This window comes from Pyxicephalus adspersus, chromosome 5 (assembly GCF_032062135.1).
Source record: "Pyxicephalus adspersus chromosome 5, UCB_Pads_2.0, whole genome shotgun sequence".
NCBI lineage: Eukaryota > Metazoa > Chordata > Amphibia > Anura > Pyxicephalidae > Pyxicephalus > Pyxicephalus adspersus.
Window position 1 is genome coordinate 60162065 of NC_092862.1, and position 23715 is coordinate 60185779.

General features: G+C 36.9%; 1 protein-coding gene across 9 annotated transcripts in view; it reads left to right on the top strand.

Annotated features, from left to right (window-relative positions):
* Nucleotides 1-23715, top strand: part of ATXN1 (ataxin 1) — a 171813-nt gene that overhangs the window by 113403 nt on the left and 34695 nt on the right. For 6 of the 9 annotated variants that reach the window (XM_072411651.1, XM_072411654.1, XM_072411655.1 and 3 more), the window contains 2 exons: nucleotides 4968-5029; nucleotides 15260-15381. The gene's annotated coding sequence lies outside the window, so the exon portion shown is untranslated. The remainder of the gene's footprint in view (nucleotides 1-4967; nucleotides 5030-15259; nucleotides 15382-23715) is intronic. The other 3 variants (XM_072411658.1, XM_072411657.1, XM_072411659.1) reach the window with 2 other exon arrangements.

Consider the following 23715-nt stretch of genomic DNA (forward strand, 5'->3'; position numbering starts at 1 on the left):
ATACGAACGATCGTATAGCACCGATCCTGCACATAGAGATAACGACACGATCGTTCATAGATATTGTACACACAATAGATACGATCGTTTAAGCGATAGAGGAACTATGTGCACGACAGGAAAGTGAACGGACGTTCGTTCATCACGCATGCTCTGAACATGGATGATCAACGAACGACCGTACACATGAACGATGTTCAACGATCGTCGTCCGATCCGCCGGTCCGGTCGTTCGTTTCCAACGAGTTTCCTCTTTCGTCGGCGTCGTTGGTTACTTTTTTACGAACGATTTTTTGCCCAATCGATCGTTCGTCGTTCGATTGGAACGATAAAAATTGGAAGTGTGTACGCACCATAACTAACTGCAGCAATTTAATTTTACTTTAACACCGCCAGCAGCACAGAGAGGTTGTGTCTGCTACCAGATCTCTGTCATGAGTGGTAAATGCAGGCAACCCCTGGCCTTATATAGGCCAATGGTTGTCTGTGTGGCATGTGGTGACAGACAGCCAATCCGGGGCCTGCCACCACAAAGATGGGGGAGAGGATCCCTGCTCTTTTTGGAGGGCCCAAGGCATTATGGGGAAGGTCCCTAGGCACTGTGGGAGCACCAAATTAGCGCCTGTGAATCACGTGTTTTTCGGGTCGGGTCTAGCCAAATTTGAACGACCATATTTCGGTCAAATAAAAGAACCCGAATTCAAACTTCAACACTATTGATAACTACTTTAAAACATTTTGTGACCCACTAAAGTATAAAACTACTTGGGATGGTTTCCATTTTAGCTGGGACTATCAGTACTATTTCTTATCTGATTAACCACATTACACACTACAGTGTGATCTTTCTTTGCCTATTGCACGATGCATGCCAAATGTTTTCAGAAACAAAAGTATTATTGAATATTCTTGCTTTTATACACGAAATTGAGTGTAACAGTTATGCTTGTTTAGTTGTAACGTAGATCAGGCACTATTGGGTTGATCCAACATTTTGTATATTTAGCCTCCAAACATCATATTTGTGTAGTGTTGTCTAATAGCATTAAATAACATATTCATATAGTGAAGAGGAATGCACACAACTGTGGTATTGGTAGTGTACACTTCATAGCTTGCAGTGTTGTATAGTTCAGGTAGCTGATCGTCAGCTACTGTCAAACTTCAAGGGAGCACTTAGTTCTGACTCTCATCTCCTCAAACCTTCCTCAAAGTCAACTTAATGAGAAAATATGAAGCCTCACTATTTAAAAGGTAACTGTGCATACATTAATAATTTAAGTCCATCTTTGACAGGGACTAGTTCTAGTTAAATAAAGCCTAAGGTATGCAGCATATATAGAATCTTTAACTTTATTTCTTGTCCATATATTCATGATCAGGTATTTATATTCAGCTGCCACTCAGTTGTCTTATTATGCTCCTGTGATTTGTTTGCTGCTGTCACTGTATAATGCTGACTCTTCATGTGAACTGTGCCTGTATATTTGTGTTTCATCTCCGAGCGAGTGGAAAATGTTTTTCAAGTTACATTGAAGCACATTATTTCTCACTGAATAGAACAGAATTCAGCTGACGAACAAATAATAAGTGGGACTTTAGCTTCAGGAAGAAGCACCAAAGCTTTTTATGTGAAAAATGCCCTCTTAATGCGCTATGTGCCTGCGGTGATGTAACTCAATTCTGAAATACAAAGGGATGCTCCTGTACTGCACAGAGACCTCCTCATCGATTGCTAATATACTGGGCCCTTCTATAGGATGATGTAATGCTCTTCACGTTACTAGGGAAAGTGACCTTGAGGGAGATCGAATGGCTGAGCCACGGAGGTGGATGCATTCTAACTAAGTTACCTTGTTTCTTGCTAAATTGGCTATATCCTTACACCCACATTGCAGAAACAGATTATAAAAGCAATCATGCCTAACGCAATAATAGGGGCTATCTATTAGTGAAACATGAGCTTGTACATGAAAGTATCTGAAAGCTACATTATGCCGCAACGCAGTGTTAAACAGCAATGCACACACAGAAAAACAGATGCCTTTTTCTCTCAATGAATGATCATTTCATTTTCTGTTCCAGCAAATTTTCGTCTTAAATGTTATATTTCTGAAAACTAAGCTATCAAAGAGCACTGAGAGTAAATGACTGCTGCCCTTGTAGAAACTCAGTTGGATCTGTTATATACCTCTAGATATTTGTTTAGGTATAGGGTGACAGCAAGGGCTTCAGGAGAAAGTGCAAGCACACATACCATATATACCAATCAGTGCTACTGTTTCAAAGCAAAGCAAAGTTTACATTTACTTCTGTATGTACTGCTAAAGTTTGGTATATATTGTATCTACATCCAAAATATATTGTTTTTGGACACTGCTCTTTAGGGCAAGGTCCTCTCCTCCTGTGTCACTGTCTATATTTGCCTGTCATTTGCATCCCAGATTTAATGTACAGCGCTGCGTAATATATTGGCGCTATATAAATCCTGTTTATAATAATAATAATCATTCAATAGAGGAGAGCACAGTAGGGTACTGCTATCTCATCAGTGCCCTCCCCTTTGCAAAGAACTGAATTGTTTTTAGATTTATTATATAAAGTACCAATTTTGGCCCCTTTAACGTACTGAATGTTTTTGAAATAATCCACCTTCACCCATCAATGTATTTTTGCCATTACTTTTAGATACTTTTTCCTCATGCAATCCAACTGGTCATGTAATGCACAGATTTCCTTTCCACAGGTTGTAAGCAATCCTCAGTAATGCAGAGTTGTTATTTTGATATCATTTTATATCAATCATTTGATTATCATTTATTTTATCATTTGATATCAATTTTTACTTTTTGCATCATTGCACTGTATTTGCAGGGCAGTGTTGTGATACAGTCACAGTATGTGCCCATTATTCCACAGAGAATGATGCTAGGGATCATTCAACCAGGAAACAGAGGGCATCGAGAGGCAGATATTAACTCATGTTGGGGACAGTGCCAAACAGTAGGTAAATATTGCACTGGGCTTTAACTAGAATATTCAATGTTGGGTTTTAGGAGCCATTATATAGTTGATAAATTTAAAATAGGTTAACATTTTATCAGGATTTAACCTTAACATTTCTGGTCAACATTGTGGAAATGTGTTCTAAAGCAGCGGTTGCCAACCGCTGGTCCGTGGCTCTGGCTGGTGCACTCCACAGTGGGGTCCGGAGAAGGACCCCACTGGGGGAGGTCCACTGGCCAGAGCCGCGGACCGTGTCTCACATATGGATCGCAGGCTCCAGGCCAGGCGGTGGGTGAGTTGTCTCTGGTCTGAGCCTGCGATGGGAGAGTGGGCGGGTTCTGGCATCATGATGTCACTCTGGGGGAATTTTCTTCCCCTTTGAGTGGCACACAGCTCATTGCGCATACACAGTCTGGAGTCAGTAAATTTAGTTGTCCGTGAGGTCCAAAAGGTTGATGACTACTGTTCTAAAGTTCCTATTTACCTGCCACTCGATGGCAAAGACATTTTTTTGGGGTGATATTTATAAAGCAGTGAATGTGGCATTTGTCAAACATTCACTTTAAATGTATCTTTCACTGCCTTATAAATATGCACCTAAAGTTTATATGTTCGTGATCCCGGTTGAGCGCACTGAACATTGGGAGTTAGTGTCTGAAAAGTTCAAGGCTCTGTATTTGACATCCACTGTGGCCAGAAAACCTAAACCTACAAACCTAAATCAGCCTGTCATGTTATACAGAATATTACATAAGCAGAACATTTGCAGTGCCTATATAATTTTGTTATGCTATTTCTTTTAAATTGTACAAAATCTGAACTAGTAAATAGAGGTGACAGGCATCAAAGGCTAACATAGATCTAAATAACAAATGCAAATTTTTAATACTGTTTGTATAAGTTTGTGGATCTAAGCCTGGGGTGGGCAAACTTTTTCAGTCAGGAGCCACATAATTAAATTATAAATAAACAAATTATATTCATAATAAAATTTGAAAGAGGGGCTGGGCTGATGAAAGAGTGGGTGGGTTATGACATCATGATGCCACTAAACGTGATGTCATGATGGCATAACCTAGCCCACTCTCCCATCGCAGATCTGAGCCTGTGATGGGTGAGTGGGCGGGTTATGTGCAGTGACAGCCCGCCCACTCTTCCATTGCAAGCTCAGAGCCTGTGATGGGAGAGTGGGCGGGTTGTGTGCAGGGACACAGCCCGCCCACCTTTACAAGCCAGAACAAGTTCCGCGGCTCCTGACCATGCCTGGGGTGGCACCAGCCAGAGCGGCTGAACACCCAAAGTGCCAGAGAAACCACTGTATTGGGCTGTATACGGCCCACGGTCCGTAGTTTGCGATGCCTCATCTAAGCCCATATACTCATTGAAGTAAAGCTTTTCAAAACACTCTTGTCTTGAAACATACCTGCCTGGAAGCAGCAAGGCAGTGTAGTTTTAAGTCATGTGAAAAGTAAGGGTACTCCCTTATATATTAGCAGGTATTTTATTGCATACAAATAATCCTGTCCTAAAAGTGTCTCCTCAAAGTAGATATACAGCATGTTGTAAAAACTGTGCTGTAGCACTTAATTATAAAGGTATCACGTTGGTCCTCCAGCAGTATCCTTAACTCTGTAACTTAATGTTTGTACTACAGTGGGATAAAAACATTTCAGGGGATGTGGCATTGTCACTACTAATACCTGTAACATGACAGTCAGAATCTGGCCACAGCCAGTCCTGCTCACTGCTTTCTGGATTTGTCTGGGAGTGTGTGGACCTAAAATGTAGGAGAATGTGCCTTAAGGAAGGTTTGAAAGTTTTTGTAAATTCACCTAATATGACTTAAGTGATGCTCAAAGTTTAAATTTGCAAAAAATAGGCTCAATTGTATTTGTTACTTACAAAATACATCAGATGCACCATGTATTGTTTAAAATAATAAGAGTTATGTTTTCTTTTAGTTTTATGAAGAAGCTGGAACTTCCTCTGAGATAGATGCGCACAGACACAAATTCACCAGTAGGTAAGCATGCTTATAGACTAGCGGGTTACATTGAGATCTTTTTTAAAATAATTTTAAAAAAACAGCATTTTTAATATTATTAAAAATATGTAGTTATTTCTGATTGGTCACTGGTAACTTTTTGATGATCAATATTTGTTTTGTTTGAGACCCTGTCACCATATTATTTATCCCCACAAAAAAAAAAAATCCCCCTTCCCATGAAGGGATATGTAGATTGTAGTTTAGACGTGTTATTTACCTGTTAAAGTCTCCCTTGTTTAAACATCAGAAAGACCAGGGATTGCTGTACAGTGGTACTATCTTAGATGTGATGTGTCAACAGCTCCAGCAGGCTCATAGCTGTCAATCAAGTGACACTCTATAGTATTTGCTTTTCCTCTAGCATAAAAGGTATATAAGTGTGTTTGTGGGGGGGGGATTTTGTGCTGAGAAATTAACTCTTGCTGGAAAATGGTTTTATTTTCCTAACAGGGAAAATTTGCACGGGTTTTAATGGTGCCACATATCAACACTAACAACACAATTTATGTTAAAAAAACAAATTGTTGCAATTTATTATACAATATTATAAAAAACAAATCACAAAACGATAAATACTTTCAAAATGCAAATAATGACAATTCAGTAATCACGTTATTTGTAATGATTCACAATAACTTTTACAGTCCTTAACGCGTTTCAATAGGCTTCATCAGAGAGACAGAAGGTTATTAGTACCCCATCCATGTATCTATATTTCAAACCAAAAAGAATATCCAAATTATAAGACAGCAGGGAAATACATATAACATTCTGTAATATGAGTATTCAAAGAGTCACCTAAAATCACAAAATAGCACCTAGTTGTTCAGATAGTGGTTGATGATTAGGTTGATATTATGTCATTCAAGCATTGATGTTGGAAAGCAACGTTTCTTCCTGGAAAAATTCAAAAGTACATTGCAAGTAAATAAAAGTTTGATGGTAATGAAAATACACTGCATGTAAGCATTTAAAATGCACATTTTTTGTGCTTTTTACCTGCAACTTTCAGCCGTTGGTGACAGGGTCTCTTAAATTTAGCAACTATATTCTCTTAATTAAAATTGAGCATATTTTGTGTTCCAGATAGGATAGTGTAAAGGGGTTACACGTGTATACATTTTGTTATTTAAATAATACCTTTTTAATTTTTTTAGGAAAATGTTAGAAGTGGAAGAGATTTGTAAATGGTAACTGTATATTTACACAGTTTCACCAAATGATCACTGCAGTTGGCAGAAGTAGTGTTCACTGAGGCAGTGCTTGTATAAACAATGATTGCTGGAGCTGGTCTTTTTGGGAACATGTAAAAGTGTGTTAAATCTCATTGATCCATTGTAAGCTAAAACCAGTACTAATTTTTTTTGTATCAAGATGTGAATTCCTAATTTCAACTAACCAAAAGGCTTGTCATGTAATTTTCTAATAACAGCAAAACTGCTAGATTGCTCTTTCAGTTTTGGTTGCATGGGCACCTTGCATATGTTAGGAAACGCTTATAGCGCCGGAGATTCTGTGCTGTACGCCACCACTGTATCCAACACAGTCTATTTTGTCCAGCAATGTCACTTGCAGCAGCAAGATAAATAAAGAAATAGCCTTAGCCCCTGCTTCCCTCAAACACATTTGGCAATATCAGAGATAGGCAACATGTCCAAAAACAGATAAAACAAAGGCCATGGTAGATGAGCTGATACATAATATTTATTGTCACATTTCAGTTCACAAGTCCTATCAGTGCTGTGGATGTCCTTGTAAACATATCTATCAATTTCAATTTGATAGGTTTCACTCATGGTATAACATTTTGCTTGTCAAGGATATGTTCAACGGATATTATGCAATAAGCTAATCATTTTACATGTATTTAACCTTGCCTCTTGGAAACAACAAACTCAGAGAAGTTGTTTTTTAAGTGTGCTCCCTAAAAAAAACAGCCATCCCCATTTTCAGTTCACCGTAAATATCGTAGGCTGCATCTATGAATTTTTGGTGCTTACCACAAAATTGCTGCTACCACTTTGTACATGAAAGGCACAAGTTCCATCTTGAAAAAAAAAACATGAAATACATGTTACACATCAAGTTTGTTGGGCATCACTGCTAGCTGTAAAGCAATCTTTTAGACTTTAAACTAAGAGGATTATTTGGGCTTTCAATGCCTCATAAGTGTGATAAGCAACCATTAGATCTAAATCATGCTCTTCCAGCCAAAGAACATATAAGGTCAATTGGTAAGCTGGCAGGACTAGGATACACAACATCTGTCTGTCATATTTTGTAATAAAGAGTGCTATCAACCCTGAATTATATGCTGATGCTGTGATGGCAGATTGTTACTTTTTATGCAGTATACACTATACACTGTATACTGTACATTGCCCAGTAATAACTTATTACTTTTTGTGTTGGAGTTTTGAATTACTTTAAAGTAAGATTACTTATGAGATTACTTACTTTAAAGTCATTACTGAAGAAGTTAGGGACCTTAACTGCAAAAAATTGTGTAAATAATCACTGCAAGTATTCAGCCATGGGAAAAGCACTGCACATTATTGGGCATTCAGCGTAATCTGGATTTTGTTTTTTAAGTAATTGGATACATGAGGTGAATATTCACAGTGTTCAGTGAATAATTTTATCTTTAGTAGATCAGCCTCTGTGGGTCTGATATTCTATTGTATATTCATACTGCAGCCATGCATGAATATGTTGATGAAAGCACATAAAGTGAATGTAATCCCTGAACCAGAAAATGGCATACTGATGCTATTTGTGTCTTGGGTTTTATTATGGTGCAACTAAAAGTGAAAATATTATACAAAGCTCTATAGTGAACAGCCCAATAAAGCAATGAAATGTGCCTGTGCCAAGTAGAGCAAAAGATGAAGAATAAAACCTGTACTCCATGATGTTGGATCAACAAAAACAGCAACTGTATGGGTGAATAAAGACTTGTTATTGGATGCAATATACAAAGTTATACACATGACTATGGTAGCTCCGATGTTGCTAACCTTATTATCATGTAACAAAATAGGCTGTGACAGCCATTTCTTAACAAAATATTTTATTTCAACTTTATTCACATAAAAAAATAACTTTACAGTAACTAACAGCAGAGGTTACTAATTGGTTGCAGATCCAGGAAGGCATTCCCCTAAAAAAACCTACATACCACCTGAGTCAAACAGATTGATATTTTTGGCCCCCAGCCGCAAACACCCCCCCCCCTAAGTGCCAGTATCAACCATCTTGCAGACTCAATGCCATCTTCAACCAGCTGTCCGCTGGCTTATCAGAACCCCACCTGCCGAACTTCCCCACTCAATAGCCTAAAGCTTCAATAGCAATATACAAGAAAATCAAAATTCCAATCAATCAAAATTCAATCAAAATTCCCTGCCTACCACTATCACGCCACCATCATCATCCTCTCCTTCCTCCATACTTTGACCTGTAATTGACTGGTTCCCCTTAGCACCCAGTCTTTTAGTCCCTCCGCCTATCCTGTTTCCTCCTTTCCTTTCGCTCCGGGTCTACCGTGTGGGCAGTCATCTCAACAGCACCTCTACGCATTTACACTATGACGCCCCTAGGACAGCAAGAAGTAGTGCTCTTTTAAAATTTTATTTTTTGGGTTTTTTTTTTTTTATACCAAATCCATTTATCATAGTGTTTTGTTCCTACATGAGATGCATATGTAAAATCATTATTAACAATTGGATAGAGTAATAGCAGTCATTTGAAAAAAAAAAATGACAAGTGAACCAGCATTTGTTTAAAATCTGGAACATTCACTCTATAGCAAAGAACATAAAAGCAAATTCACCATGTATATGCTGTAACCTCTGTGTAGTAAATGCTATAAGGATACGTTTTTGATATGTGATGGCTGATGTAAGTCTAGGCCTGTATGTTATTTAAATGTATACTGTGTTGATTAGCAACACATAGTTTGGACAAATTCCAGTTTTTTTTAGTATGGTTTTCTTTAAAACTTAGGCGCATCAAGGCAATTAGAAACATGCCCACATCTGTGAGCATTGCTATGCTATGACAAAATGCAGTATATCTCAAATTATAAGTGATCTGAGGAAGATTTGCTTTTCCCTGCAGACAGCTCAATTCATTGTCCTTCGGTGGCCCTAAATGTGGAATTCCTGTTATGCAAAAAAAAAAAGAAAGTCCGCATAGTGAGAGCTTCTAGTAAATCTAATACACATTGTAAATTTACATTATAGATATTTGTACCTAATTCTTGTGTTCTTTTCCCTAGGTGCAAATGTATACTATTTAAAAACATTCTTTACTTTAGGTTTTCCATCTGAAGCATTTACTAATGAAATTTAGTAAAGGCAGGTTCAGGCCTTCCTTCTTTGTGACTCACGGCAGCTGCACCTTGCCATCGGGCAGCAGTAAGCAGTACTGGTATCACTCACTGCCAGCCCCATTCATTCTCTGTGAGACTGCAATGGGGAGAAGCTGCATATAGCATTTCCCCAGAGCCACTGGTTCTCTGGCATGAGGAAGCAGTAAATGCACAACAACTTCATGACCAGTATGAACATAGCCTAAACTATAGACATGTATGAGTTTATAATGCAGTGTGAAGAGTATGGTGTCGAAGTTTCAGTAATCTTGAGCAACCAGTGGGGAGAGAGAGAATTTTTCACGGCTTACCATGATCAGCTTGGAACTTAATGATGGTGATCAATAAAGAGATATCCATATATCGTACATCATAAAGGGATTTATTAGTTTTACAGATAATATATATAACAGAAAATGGATCTATACAATCAACTCATGTCTTTCTATTCTAAATCTGGGCTTTAATCATATCAATGACTAATACTTAGTATGCATATAATAAACAATACATTAATGATTGTTTTGGTAAAAGTTTATGAATGATGGCTGTACAGACAGGCTGATCTGCTTTCTGTTAATTTAATTAGGATTTCACAGCACTCTCAGCAATGTCATGGGGACAGTTCACTGCAGACAATGTAATAGGAAATCAACACCAACACCAATAATGAAAGTTTTATACCACTGACAGTGTAATAGGAGGCACTACACTGACCACCAATGTAAGGAGATTCTTCAACAATTACCACCAATGAGGACACCAACCACACTGATCCCTCCGTGCAGTGCATACGCTAGACCAGCGGTCGCCAACTGGTGGTCCGCTGGAAAATTTTAGTGGTTCATGGCATTGGCCGGTTCACCCCCAAGCAGGGTCAAGAGAAGGACCCCCCTAGGGGGACGCACCGGCCAGAGCCGCGGAGCACGTCCCCTGTACAGTTCCCAGGCTCGGAGTGGGTGGGTTGTGTCCCTGCACACACAATCCATCCACTCTCCCCTCGTCAGATCTGTGATGGGACAGTGGGCGGGGTTATGTCATAATGACGTCACTCTGGGAGAGGTTTCTCCCCCTTTGAGTAACACCCGGCTCCCTGCGCATGCGCAGTCGGGAGCCGATGATTTTAGTGGTCCGCAAGACCGAAAAGGTTGGCGACCACTGCGCTAGACCCCTACACACTGTGTGTTGAACATTACTTACTCCTGACCACTATACTCTATAAGCTGTACTGTACATTAAAACCTCCTCTCTTCCCTGAATGATATGAATTATAAGCCAAGGATAGGCAAACTTTTTGGATCAGGGGCCACAATGAGTTTTAAAATTTGACTGATGGGCCGGACCAGTATCAGATGAATGGAGAGTGTTTGTATGAACTGATATAAATTATGTGTAAAAGCGCACCGGATTAAAAAGATGTTTGCCCATGCCTGGTATAAGCTGTACTGTACACTGTGTACTGTCAATTTTTAATTTGTTAGACTTTAACATGTTTTTAAAGAAGAATACAAGCCTAAATTATTTGTATATTTATCCACATAATACAAATACATTTTCAGTGCCAAACAGGATACAAGGAATAGAGAAATATAATCAGTATATGATTTCTAAATACAGGATGTGGGATACAGAAGAAATGTAAATATAAATTCAGCGCTAGTTGCCCAGTTACAATACAGAAGGGTTATCAAATCAAATTTGTGTGACATCCACAGACCCCCAAAGTATTTTACAATTTGATTTTTTAAGCCATTCAGCATTTATCTATTCAATCCATGTTACAACTTAGCCAAGGACAATTTTCCTTTTGCTGTTAGAATACACCTGAAGACAAAATCTTTTGCAAGTTTTGATGATTGCACTGAGAAACATCAAACAAAATACACTTTCTAAAAACGTTTCACTTAGTCTTTCTACCTCCAATACTAAATTTCTAAGTTAAATAATTCCTAACTTGAGTCAGTGTGAAACAAGAAAGGGAAAGCACCACTATTTTTGTTTTCAGCTGTGTTGTAATTTGATGAAATGTATTTAGTGGTTGTAAGACTCCTTTTTAGTTTAACAATGGTATTGTTAGGTTACACCCAGATTCCACACAGAAAAAGCAACTTTTTAATGGTTCGAAAATATTACATTTTAGACGTACAGCTGACAAAACTGCCTGTTATCACCAAACACACTTTTCTGAATTGTGCGGTGCTGTCCATCAAACACCTATACCTCCCTGTGAGCATTTATAGACTTTGTGGCTTTTGTGGAATATATTTAAATTTGTGTTAGCATGGCTTGTTGTTATGTATAGGAATCCCAAACGGATCAAATTACCACTTTCTAGATTGACAACAAAACATTGACGGACAATCTGCATATGTACAGGTAGTCCCCGGGTTACATACGAGATAGGGACTGTAGGCTTATTCTTAAGTTTGTCTCAACATATTATTAGGCAGCATGGTTTCAGTTACTATATAAATCCTCACTGTAAGTTAATCACAAACAAAGCAAAGAAAAAAAATCTTTATGGAGCCTAGACATTCATTACCTTCTGGAGCAAACTGTGCTTTGATAAGCAAATTGAAACAACTGGAGGGGTTGTCTTGGTCATTAAAGAGTTACAAGAGGCTGCAGAAAGAGCTCACCCCTCTAAGATCACCCACAACCTCAGCTGTGTTTAGCAAAAGATTTCTTCTGCAAGTCATGCAAACTGCCCCTCCCCCCTTCAAGCTATGTTCAGTATCTAGGAGGCATCTGTATGTTTGATGTCCTTAACCTGGGGACTATCTGTACTTATAAATATATTGCCCTTAGCATAATTATATATTGTTCTTTGCAGCAGTTAAGAAATGTATCTGCATCCAATTCTGCTAGACAAATGAAGCATCTTATCAATTCCTCTGATGCAATGTAGATTGTCACCCTGTGTTTAGTTGTCAAAATAAAGGTAGGTGACTCTTTTAAATGGTATATGCCATCTATGCAGTACTGTGCATTGTGCACCATAGTATTCCACTTATTATGTTACACTATCCCAAATAAACAATGGCAAGTTTGTCCAGTCCATTGATGATTTTCATGTGTTCACGAAATAGAAATTGTTTATTTCTGTCCATAAAGCAGAATCGACATTTCTTACGTTAATAATATGAGCAAGATAGCACATGTATCTTTCTGGGTTATCTTTTGCAGCCTTGTCATGAAGGGTTTGATATGCAATTTTCAATTCCAAGTAGTACAAACTGGGAGCTTTGACAGCTTGTAGGCAACCTTCAGAATCACCTCTGTTGCAAGCAAAAGTACCAGTAACATATCTCTTTATTGCTCTGGAAAGCTCAGGGTATCTAGCATTTGTCATTTTTTGGTGAACAATTTGCACATTTTTAAACCTCTATTTTTATGTAATCTAAATATTAAATAGGTGACTATAAAAAGGAGAGGATATACCTTTTTATCAGAGAAGTATTTGGGGGCAATGGGTTCCATTGCTAACATTTAAAAAGAAGTCTTTATCCAGCCTAAACAGTAAAACAGTAGATAAAGAAAAATTGCAAATGCCTAATTGTTTTTTTTATTGATTTCCTGTGCTCTGGAGGGATCCCCCTTATTTTTCTAGCTAAAAGGGTTCTGCCAAACATAAAGTGAGGAAATAAACTCGTTTTTTTAAAGCAATGAAATGATGCGTCTTTTTTTGCTATTTTTTTATTGTATTTTTATTATAAAAAAAAATTAAATAAATGCAAAAACATGGTGGGAAAAATACAAAGGAAAAGATAACAAAACATAAATGATGGTAAAATGGGGTAGGTACATCTAGTTCACAACATCAAAGGTGTCTGCATGGGAGACTCAGCTACAGCACATGGCATCACGAGGGAAAAAACATAGAAGTCATCAATCTTTGCAAGTTCCAAAAACTCCACCGTAAGCTACAAGGAACTGATAAAAGCATCGAAGAACATTTAAAAATGGTATCATATAAATAAGAAGAAAGGCAATCACATAATACCTGAGTCTAGTGCACTCAGTAAGTTGACCTATTGGAGCTAGAATCAACACTAGGTAGTTAATGAAGAGAGGGGAAAGAGAGAGAAAGGGACATATTCTGTGAAAGGGACAGCCATGTTTTAGTGGCATAAAATGTATCCTAATCTTCCCACATTTATCAATTCTATCCAGTAAGGTGGCTGTCAGGTATTCCATCAGGTGGATATCTTACCCTGCTGTATTGCACTTTAAGAGAAGGGGGCACATTTTATTTACAGCACGATGCTAGAAGAGTGTGGGTAGCCAGCAGAATATGTGAGATCAATTTTAGTGTCACTGGTGGCGCCTGCGTTACTGGCAAACTAGGAAGGTGAGTTACTAGATCTATAGGGAGATGAAGATGAATGGCATCAAATTAATGACCTCTGAGATATGTTACAGTGTGCCCCTGTCAGCCTTGTACCACCAGCACAATGAGCTAACAGTAGGGAAAGTCGGTGAACGACCACTGGAGTATGGTGTATTTAGGCTTAAACTATTATAGGAACCCAATTTGTCACCTGAATTCTAAAATTGGTAATATAATATATTCATATAAAATACGTCATGTTTTTAAACTAGTTTTGCAATTTAAAAAAAAAAAAATAAACATATAAAAAGTTGTATGTATTTAAAATAGTTGAAAACTGTGTGATTATTCATAACAATATTTAGACCTGAAACCAGAAAATTATAGAGAAACAAGGGTCAAATCTCAACTCCAGATTTAAATTTATTTTTTAAGTACATTGGCCAGCAATTTCAAAATAACAGAAAATAAAACAGCTCTAGATGTTGGAATGTTCCTTTACTTCTAGTGCAGGTCATGCCCAGGACACCAAAGATGTGTCCCCTAGGGGCACACCATCAAGTCATTCTCTGAACTCACAGGAGGAAGACAGAAATAGGTAAATGGAAAATATCCCTTGTGGATGCTAAAGCCAATGCTTTTACTTTACAAACCATAATATCAATGTGTAACATAACTGATCTATTTATAAAACAGGGAATCTGAGACTGGGCAACTTGGAAAATATTTTGGGTCTATGTGTTTTAAATGGCAGGAATTGATTGTCAGATTAGCTGTTTTATAAATAAATCCCTATGAATCATTTACTTACCTATACCTTACAATTGTACTGCTCCTGGTATTTGTGTGGGCTAATGGGGCTATAAATAAACTGTTAGCTATGGAAAATGGTAAAAATGGTACATATAAAATAATAAATTAATAAGTTCATATTCATTAACCTGACATAAGTGTTTTCGTGTTTGTAAGGCATACCTTTATCAACTTCTAGTTAATGAAAGCTGCCGAGGGGATTTTTTGGCCCCTGAAAACTTTCACCTAAAAGAGAACATATCATTGAGAAAAATAGAATTGTGACAATATTTAGGAAGAATGGCATCTTCTTCTTCAGTTTTTTTGGTAGTGGGAAATTAAATTAACCACTAAACAATGATTTGAATTGATTTTTAGCTACATTAATGAAATGTTGTTTTAATCCTGTGTGTCCTGGTATAATTTTAATGAGAAATAAGCAGTGAAAGATGTGGTAATGAAAAGCTTATGCTGCATGCTGTTGGGTACACAATGTGCTGGTTTGGAATAAAAGGTGTTGTATAAGAGGGCCCATTCTGTGTATTATCCCTCCACTTTCACTGATGGATTTCATATGACTGTGAACTGCACATTAGGTCCCACATTCAGAACTCTCATTAAAATGCATTTGGTCCAGCAATCAGTTGGAGGCTGCTGCTAATATGTTAAGCAATTAAATGCAGTTATCTCCTCTTTTGTTTTCTTGGTTTAGGTATTTATTTATGTGAATAAAGGGAGCTCTGGAAACTGCTGAAAGCGAATTAACCATTTGTTCTACTGGCCCTGGAGAAGACCGCCTATGAAACAGAAAACAGACCAGCCCAAGTGAATGCTGTAAGTGGACAGGGTCATATTCTTCTTTTGTATGAGCAACAATATAAATTTATTTTCCATTTTTCATTTTTATGGTGTTGAGTGTTAAAAATGTACACAGAACAAGATTTTGCAAAGTTGTTATTATGACTGTAAAAGAACATTTCTTGCAAAGAATGCAATCAATACTACAAAACAGGTTTTATCTTTTAGGCTCTTTATGTGTGTTTATAATCCCCCCAAAAAATAACAATTCCCTACTTATAACCAATTGTGCCCTATTTGAAATAAGGGAGAACTGTCCTACATGCAAGTTGTATATGGAATCCCTTCACATAAAACCTGCTTTGGAATTCTGCTAAGCAATGACTAAAACTAAGCAGTTTTATAAGTTCCATTTGAATAAATAGACCTTTTTCTTGCCTAAGAGAAAAACAACAGGCACTAACTAACCCATGCCACACTACCTATTACATTACCAAACAATTCCTTACAACTCATTCCTTACAACATCTCAAATTCATGATCTTTACTCATTGTTATCTGGATGGTTTGGTCATGATAATTGAATTCTTTGACATGCACATCGTGAAGCTGTACTTATCGGCAGAAGTGGGTAACTGAAGTGTCAATATAGTTCTAATCAAAGGGGTGCTCAGAAACATAAGGTGATTTTCCAGCACTGCCACTGTGAATTGTGGTGTTCACATCTTTTGGGTCTTTATTGCAAAACTTAAGTCCGACAAAACCATGCAGCTTGTATTGTCTTTAGGATCTGCATTAGTAGTGTCTACTCTGTATTACACTTAACTAAATTAAAAAGAGCTTTTTTTTTTCTCAGCAAGTCAAGGAGCTGTTGTATATTTGTACACTTACTGTATAATTGTAAACCAGTTTAGCCTTCCATGCTTTCTGTGTAGATATCTGAAATGGATAACACTGTATATGTACAACACTATTTAAAGAAAATTTAAATATAATAATATAATAATTAATTAATTAATTATTATTAATTATTAATAATTAATAATAAAATAATATAAATATAATAATTTAAAAATTTGTGTTAATAAATCTGAAAATGACACAAAGAAGTCATGATTAGTTGCCGGTAGTATTATTAAATACTGGAAATTGAAATAATAACAAATACTGAGTACAATCACTTCATTTGTACATCTTTTGTACATGCATGCTTAATCCGGAGTTCCGTCAGTTAATCCATTTCTTCAAAAAGTATTTGCAAAGTCCTAAATATCTGGAAATAAGAATGTGTTGCTTGGGCACTAATCCAAGAATGGATCCTGAGGTTTCACTGGTTTATAATTAGCCTTTGACAATGGAATGCTAAATGACTGCCTGGTTGAGCACATATAAAACACAGCAGTTTAAAAGGTATTTCTTTCATATCTTGGAAGATGTTATATAAGGAGGTTAATCTACTATGTAGCATTTTACAAATGCATTATTCTAAAATAAAATCTAGATCAGGGTGTCAACTTTGAATTGTCTAGTAAAAACAGAACGTATCTGCCTGATAGACACTTTGAATACCTTACCTTAAGAAGGTTAAGAAAATCCCTCCTGACGTGCTCAATAAAGTGAACACAATTTTCCCCCTATTCCCTAAACTAAGTGAATGTGTATATCTTAAAGTATAGGTTTTCTACTCTCTTTTGTAGACCAATTTAATTGCTCTTTGTTTTCCAGGGAAACTTTTTTCACAATGTCACAGAGTAGAGTAATTCCCATCAAGTGATCACTTAGGGTAAGAAGTGAGTTTTCGGCAGAACAGCAATAAGAGAAAATCTTGTAATGAAGACAGTTGTTTTTCATGACAACTGTAGAAGAAGGAATATAAAGATTAAAAATAAAGAAAAGATTATCCTCAAGACAGGAAGTAAGGAAAAATACCAATGAAACAGAGATTGTGTTTTATTGAAAAAAAACTGACATCAGCTTTAATTCATTCCTATTCCATCCAGAAAAGTTTACATTTAGTGTCACAGCTGAAACAGTGATCGCATGTTTGGAAACCACTGAGTATGATTTCTGATTATCAGAGGGGACCCTTTGAAAACTAGCAGCAGTACAAAAGTATCAGCAGTACAAAGTTTTGTCTAGTAAGAACATACAGCAACATATCCTTGACAGAGTACATTATACTGAGAAATGTTAATATACAGATTACAGTGATACCTCTGCTAACGAATGACCCTGGTAAGAAATTTTTCGACTAACAGAGTTTTTTTGCTGAGTTTGGGCCTCTGCTGCTAACGAAGATGGACTCAGCTATCCTACCCTGTAGGGTAAAAAGGGATGCAACAAATGTTGAGGAGTCTTAAGGCTCTTTATATTTCAGGAAAGTTAACCCATTTATTTTATCTCTTGTTTGGTGGTCCATACAACATTACAGTGGTCCTCCATTTAAAGGAGACAACATGCTGTCCCCAGTATTACCTAAAATTATTATAAAAATTGAAGGAACATCTACAGTAGGGTGGCATTATTCAGGCATACCTAGCATAGCGTTGTGTCTAAATAAAGTACTGTGCTAGCCAATCTGCACGAGTCTCTTTTTCAATTTCATTTTTCAACTTAAAAAAACAAATGTCTTTCACTCACTCTTATCTAAAATTAAGTCTGATGTACTCTGAAAACTTGGATTGTAAAGATTTGCCCATAGATCTCAAGCTGCTGATGTTTATTAATTACATACCTACACACGTAAACCTTTGTTGGTGGAACCTAACTGGCAAAAAAATATTTAAGCATAGAAACAAAAATAACTTTTAGGAAAATAATTTAGATAAATAAAAAGTCCCCAAATATAACTTATATAGTACAGTTTCCCACGCGGGCTGAGCATATGGTAAGATTAATGAGAAGTAATAAAACACTTTTTTTTTATCATTGTAACAGACTTGCATGGGATCACATTCTTTTTCCCTGACTACCTTCCATTCAAGCAGTGTGTTTGCACTTGGCATGTGTTTAGACATTTTTGCACATATATTTATATAGCAGTTTAAGAATGTATAAAATACTTGGTGGGTCAGATGTTTAGCCTGATCTATTCAGAACTCACAGTTGCAGGTTTTGTCTATCTCAGCTAAACATTCCTTTGGCTTTTAATAGTAAGTTAATCAGACAGCAGCTCATTGGAAGTGGTATTGGACAGTCTTACATTATAAATCAAAGCAGTAGGTGCATTTGATTTCTTTGATCTTGTTTTCTCGCAATACAAAACCTTTATTTGGACCTGGATACTCAAAATACTCTGATGAATCAGTGGAATGCTGAATGAAACAATAAAGCATGGGAATGGCTGGTTATAAATGTATTATTAAACAAAGCATTTAGAGGGCTGGCATCAATTACTTCTGAAGTTACTATTTTGCAAACATATATTTGATGGAAAAAGCAAGTTGCTTCCAAGTCATGTGCACATGTGTATTTATAAACCTTTCTTTGCATAGCTCATAGGGTATATTTTCCTGCAAGTTAGGTAAATAAAGATGATTTAGAAAGAAACTGAAGTGAAGTACAACCCCATCAGACCTTTAGGGCAAGTTCAGACTAGCAGTTTACCAGGGCGTTTACCACACTTGGGCACCTACTGTCAAACACTAAGTGCCCAGGAGCAGTAACAGGCTGTCACTGATAGGCTTTTTTAGGCCTGTTCAGATGTTTGCATGCAGCTGCAAAAGTCTAGCCCTTAATTGTGAATTTTATGTGAATTGAAACTGCTTTTAAAACTTGCACAAGTGTTAAGTGTTAACAAGCTGCGCCAAATTGTCTATTGAGGAAGCATGAACAGCAATCCAAACCCGGATGCTGCATATAGTGTCCAAAATAGTGTGTCATGTAAAAGATAATAAATTACCCTATTCAGTCCAATGTTGATTATTTTTTGCAAATGGTTTTGAGGGGTAAAATAGCTTCAAAACTGCTAGCCTGAGCTTACAGCTATAGATGTATATCAGAGCTGCATGGTTTCTTTTTTAAAGTAGATCTAAATCCTAACTGGATAGCATTTAGTTTGTAAAAGCATAAACTATTGTCATGTTTTTTGGGGGGGAGGGGTTCTTTTTTATTTTTTAAACAAGAATTGTGTTCGCCAATATTTTTTAAACTTTTTTTTGTTTAGAATTTGCTGACCTGATTGATATGTATTTTAAAAGCATTGTAAGTGGAAACAATCAATGAGGTAGCAATGAGGTACTTCCGCAATGTATATGACAATATGGGGAAGACATGCCATATTATTTTCATATACATTATTCAACACATGTTCTCATATACATTATCTTATGATCTATTATTTTTGATAAAGCAAAAATAAATGGTAAAATAATATAGGATTATTATCTGTGTGGGTGGAGTGTTATTTTCACTTACTGCCCTGTAGATATTACATCAGAGCAAATATCTCCACAGAAGGAAACTTCCAGCATAGACTGTTGTCCCAAAAGGTCCCAATTCAAAAATATTCACAATATCCCCATTCTGGTTGGTTACCATGGTTACCAGAGCATATAGTAAGTACAATTCATAACATTGTGTTTCTCTTCAAAGGACATGATACATTCACAATGTGCAATATGTAACAAAGCAATCAGATTACTGCTCTGAGATTTGTTAATGGAGGATATGTAAGAGTTGCTGTGTCTTTCCTAATTCTCTACTACATCCTTTATGTTTGTGCTGCCTATTTTACCACGTATACATGTGTAGTTTGTGTATCTGCTGTAAAGTTGTGAAGGACTGCAGCTGTTCATACAGTGTTTGTGTTGGTGTGACGCTGCTCACCACAGAAATATGTGTGTGAATATCTAGCTTGGCCAGAGCTGCCCATGTCTGCCTGCATGCTGGCACAGAGTGAGTGAATACAATTGTTGAAGTTATTGGGCTTACTTCCAGTTCCAAGAAAACAGGTGCCCACTGTCATAAATGACATGTTTAATGGCAGCTGCAGAATACACACTAAACTATGAGCAAGCAAAATAGTTGTACTTTCCCTTTCTATTGCTATAAATAATGTAACACAGAATCTTTACAAAGTGCAGTCATGAGAAAAAAAAACACTCTTTTTCATTTCTAATCTTTTTTGTATCAGGACATAATTAAAAAAAATGTCTGGTCCTTAGCAGATTCTATAATTACTTAAATTGTGAAACACACACCAGATTGACCAACTGACCTCTTCAGCACACAGTGATGACTGATGTATAACAAGTCATACTTGAAGCTGGTTCTTCAGGCAAAGGACATGATTCACAAAGCTGTAACACAAGGATAAGTCTCTCTGTGAAGCTATAATTTTTAATTCTTATCGGTCTCAGCTGAAAATAAATATACCTATCCCGTTAGCTTTGGTAAAAATGCCTAAAGCCTGAAATAGAGGACGTGAGGTGACCATTTAACTTACAGCTCTAACACAAGTATTATTTTCCTCTTTTCAGGGTCAGTTAAAAACATTACTTGTAGGGTTTTATTAACAAAATTATTAAGCACAATACAATCATTTCTATAATGTACAATAAGCTGCACATAATCAGCTCTGGGTGAAATCCCAGCATAACTGGCTGCCATTAATGAATGATGGCACATGAGCATATGTGGAATATATGTCATTCTGGTCTTGTCATTTAGGATGGGTGAAGATCACAAACCCAGAGAACCAGTGAAGATGTTAGCACTTGCAAAAGACCATGGAGAGGCAAGGTTAGTTCAAAATTTGTGAACAGGCAGAAGTGAAACTATAGCTTTATTTATAACTAAGCCCTAAATACACCTGACTAATGCTTTTTTGTAAAATTTCCTCCCATTCAACATGTGATTATTTTAGCAAAAGCCAGCAGATTGACTTCTGTACAGACAATTAGACAATGAAAAGATGCTTTTACCATTGCACATTCATGAAAATTTTATAATTGGACTTCCGACTCAAATCAGCATTTCCTGTGCCCACCATCCACAATGGTTTAGGGAAGGTTCTTACAGTTTGTTGTGTCTTGGTTTATATGCTGGGACTTGGTTAAACAGTTCCTTGTCACACAGTTATGTGCATGCTAGTTTCAGGTGTGTGAATAAAACTACTGACACCAATAGATCAGTTTTACATCCAGACAACCAATATTCTTTGGTGTAAATTTAGTAATGGCAGATACATCACCTCCAGCAGATCCACTGTTAAACTAACCAATGCACTTACATGAATAAAGATGGCTGAAAAGTTTAGTGCAATTCTTTTTTTTAAAGATCTAAGGGGAGCAACAGAATGAGGAGCAATGAGTAACAGGAGGATTTAGCCCCAGAAGAGTGACAGTCTCTCAAAAGGAGAAACAGTTGGGATATTATATTTTTTTAAATTTGTTTTGTTTTGTTTTTTTGCCTTTCAAAATAACACTGCAGAAAAGAACACAGAACTAGGAACACAATGCATGACATACAATAGTAGGGTGTGTTCTGTCAGCACAGGGTAAATTATGATAATGTGGAGAAACACATCATTACCTTATATCATTATTGTACCTTTGCAAACCTTCTATTTCCCTTTTCAGTTTTTGCATTTGTGTTTGAATGTTTATATCAGTACAAGTTGATGTGAATGGAGTTTCCCAAAGTGAATTGTACATTCCTTAGGTCTAAGCATTCCTGTCTGGTTTGGTTGTTTACAGTATTTGTTAAGATTCAGTGCTCCCTGCTGGTCATCGTGAATTTACAAGACTTAAAATATGCAAAAAACACTGGGAATGCATTTTTTTGTTGAGTTAGATCTTACACTTGTTTTTTACTAATTTTTGTGTGGTGAATCCAGAAATGACCCCATTTTTTTGCTATCACATTCAGTTTTTACAATACTGGGTACCCTCCATTTTTGTAAAAAAACATACAAATTTTACATACAATGAAAAAATAATGAAATAATAACCTAAATGTATTGTTTATTTACATTTCTTTTGTTCATACAAAGGATTTATTGTTACTCTGACAATTTTTTTACAGTAAAACATTTGAAAATTAATCGGGTAAGCGGTTAAGGTAAAAAATTTTTAGCTTTTCCTGGAGTGTTTTGGGTTAGGAAAATCCCGCCAGATGCTCCAACAATAGTCAGTCATCATATGTACATCCCATCTACCCTGATACCGTCCTTTCATGACCTTCAAATCTTGGTGAAATCATTCACCTGTCTCATCACTGACTGCACTAAGGTTTTTCCGAGAAGTTAGAAAGATGGCTATGCAGAAAATACACCTTGATGCTCATATTGCAATAAAGCATTTTGTAGCTCTCCCAAGAGTTTCTGCACAATTTCTGTGTAATTATTTGCTCATGTGTTTCCAAATATTTGACAATGGCTTTGAATGATAACCAAACATTATTTTCGACTTCTGACATTGTCCTGATGAAATGTTCATCTTTGATGAGCTGCTGAATCTGTAGACCTTCAAACACACCGGCCTATTTTTTCAAATGACAGGCTAGGAAATGCCAAAATTAGGTACTAGAAACAGTCTCCTTCAGTTGGCAAAGCTTTAACAAACTGCTTCATCAGACCCAGTTTCATGTGCAGAGGTGTGAATACAATATTCTTTCTATCACCCAGTAGCTCATGTAGAATGTTTGAATCACCTGGTTTTAGGACAGAACTTGGAGGCCAATTCCTTTCCACCCAATGCCTCCCACGAGCTCAGCTGTCCCACATGCACAGATAACAGGGATACTTGGTGTATCCGCGTTGCTGACCAAGAAGGAAGCATACCGATTTAAGGTCAGCACAGATGACCCAATTGTGTTGATGATAATTGCAACAACTCAATGACTCTTTTTATGTCTGCATATTCTTCACAAAGAGAAACTGAATGGCCAATTGGGACTGACCCAAATATATTGCCATTGTGAAGGAGGACACACTTTAAGCTCCGCTTTGAGCTATCAATGAATAGTCGCCATTCAGTTGAGTTATAGATTGGAATTCCCAATTCCTCCAGTAACCCTCTAGCGGTAATCCTGAGTATGACTCAAGGTGTATTTACCATGCAAAATAGGGGGTCGCTTAAAACATAATTAAAAAAAAACACTTACCTTGTTCAGTTGTCGTTCCCCGGCTTCCTTCTGGTGCCTGCAGCTCCTCCGGACATGTCTTCTTTCTTCGATCTTCTCCCGGCGTGTGCAGAGACAAGCTCCCAGTTTCATGGTGACGTCGGTTTGGTCGGGAGGAGCGGCGGGAAATTCAAATAATTTTGTATTGGGTTCAATACAAAATAGCTGTATTGAGTCCAATACAAAGAAATCTTTATATAATATATATACCGTGTTTCCCCGATGATAAGGCAGGGCCATCAAATA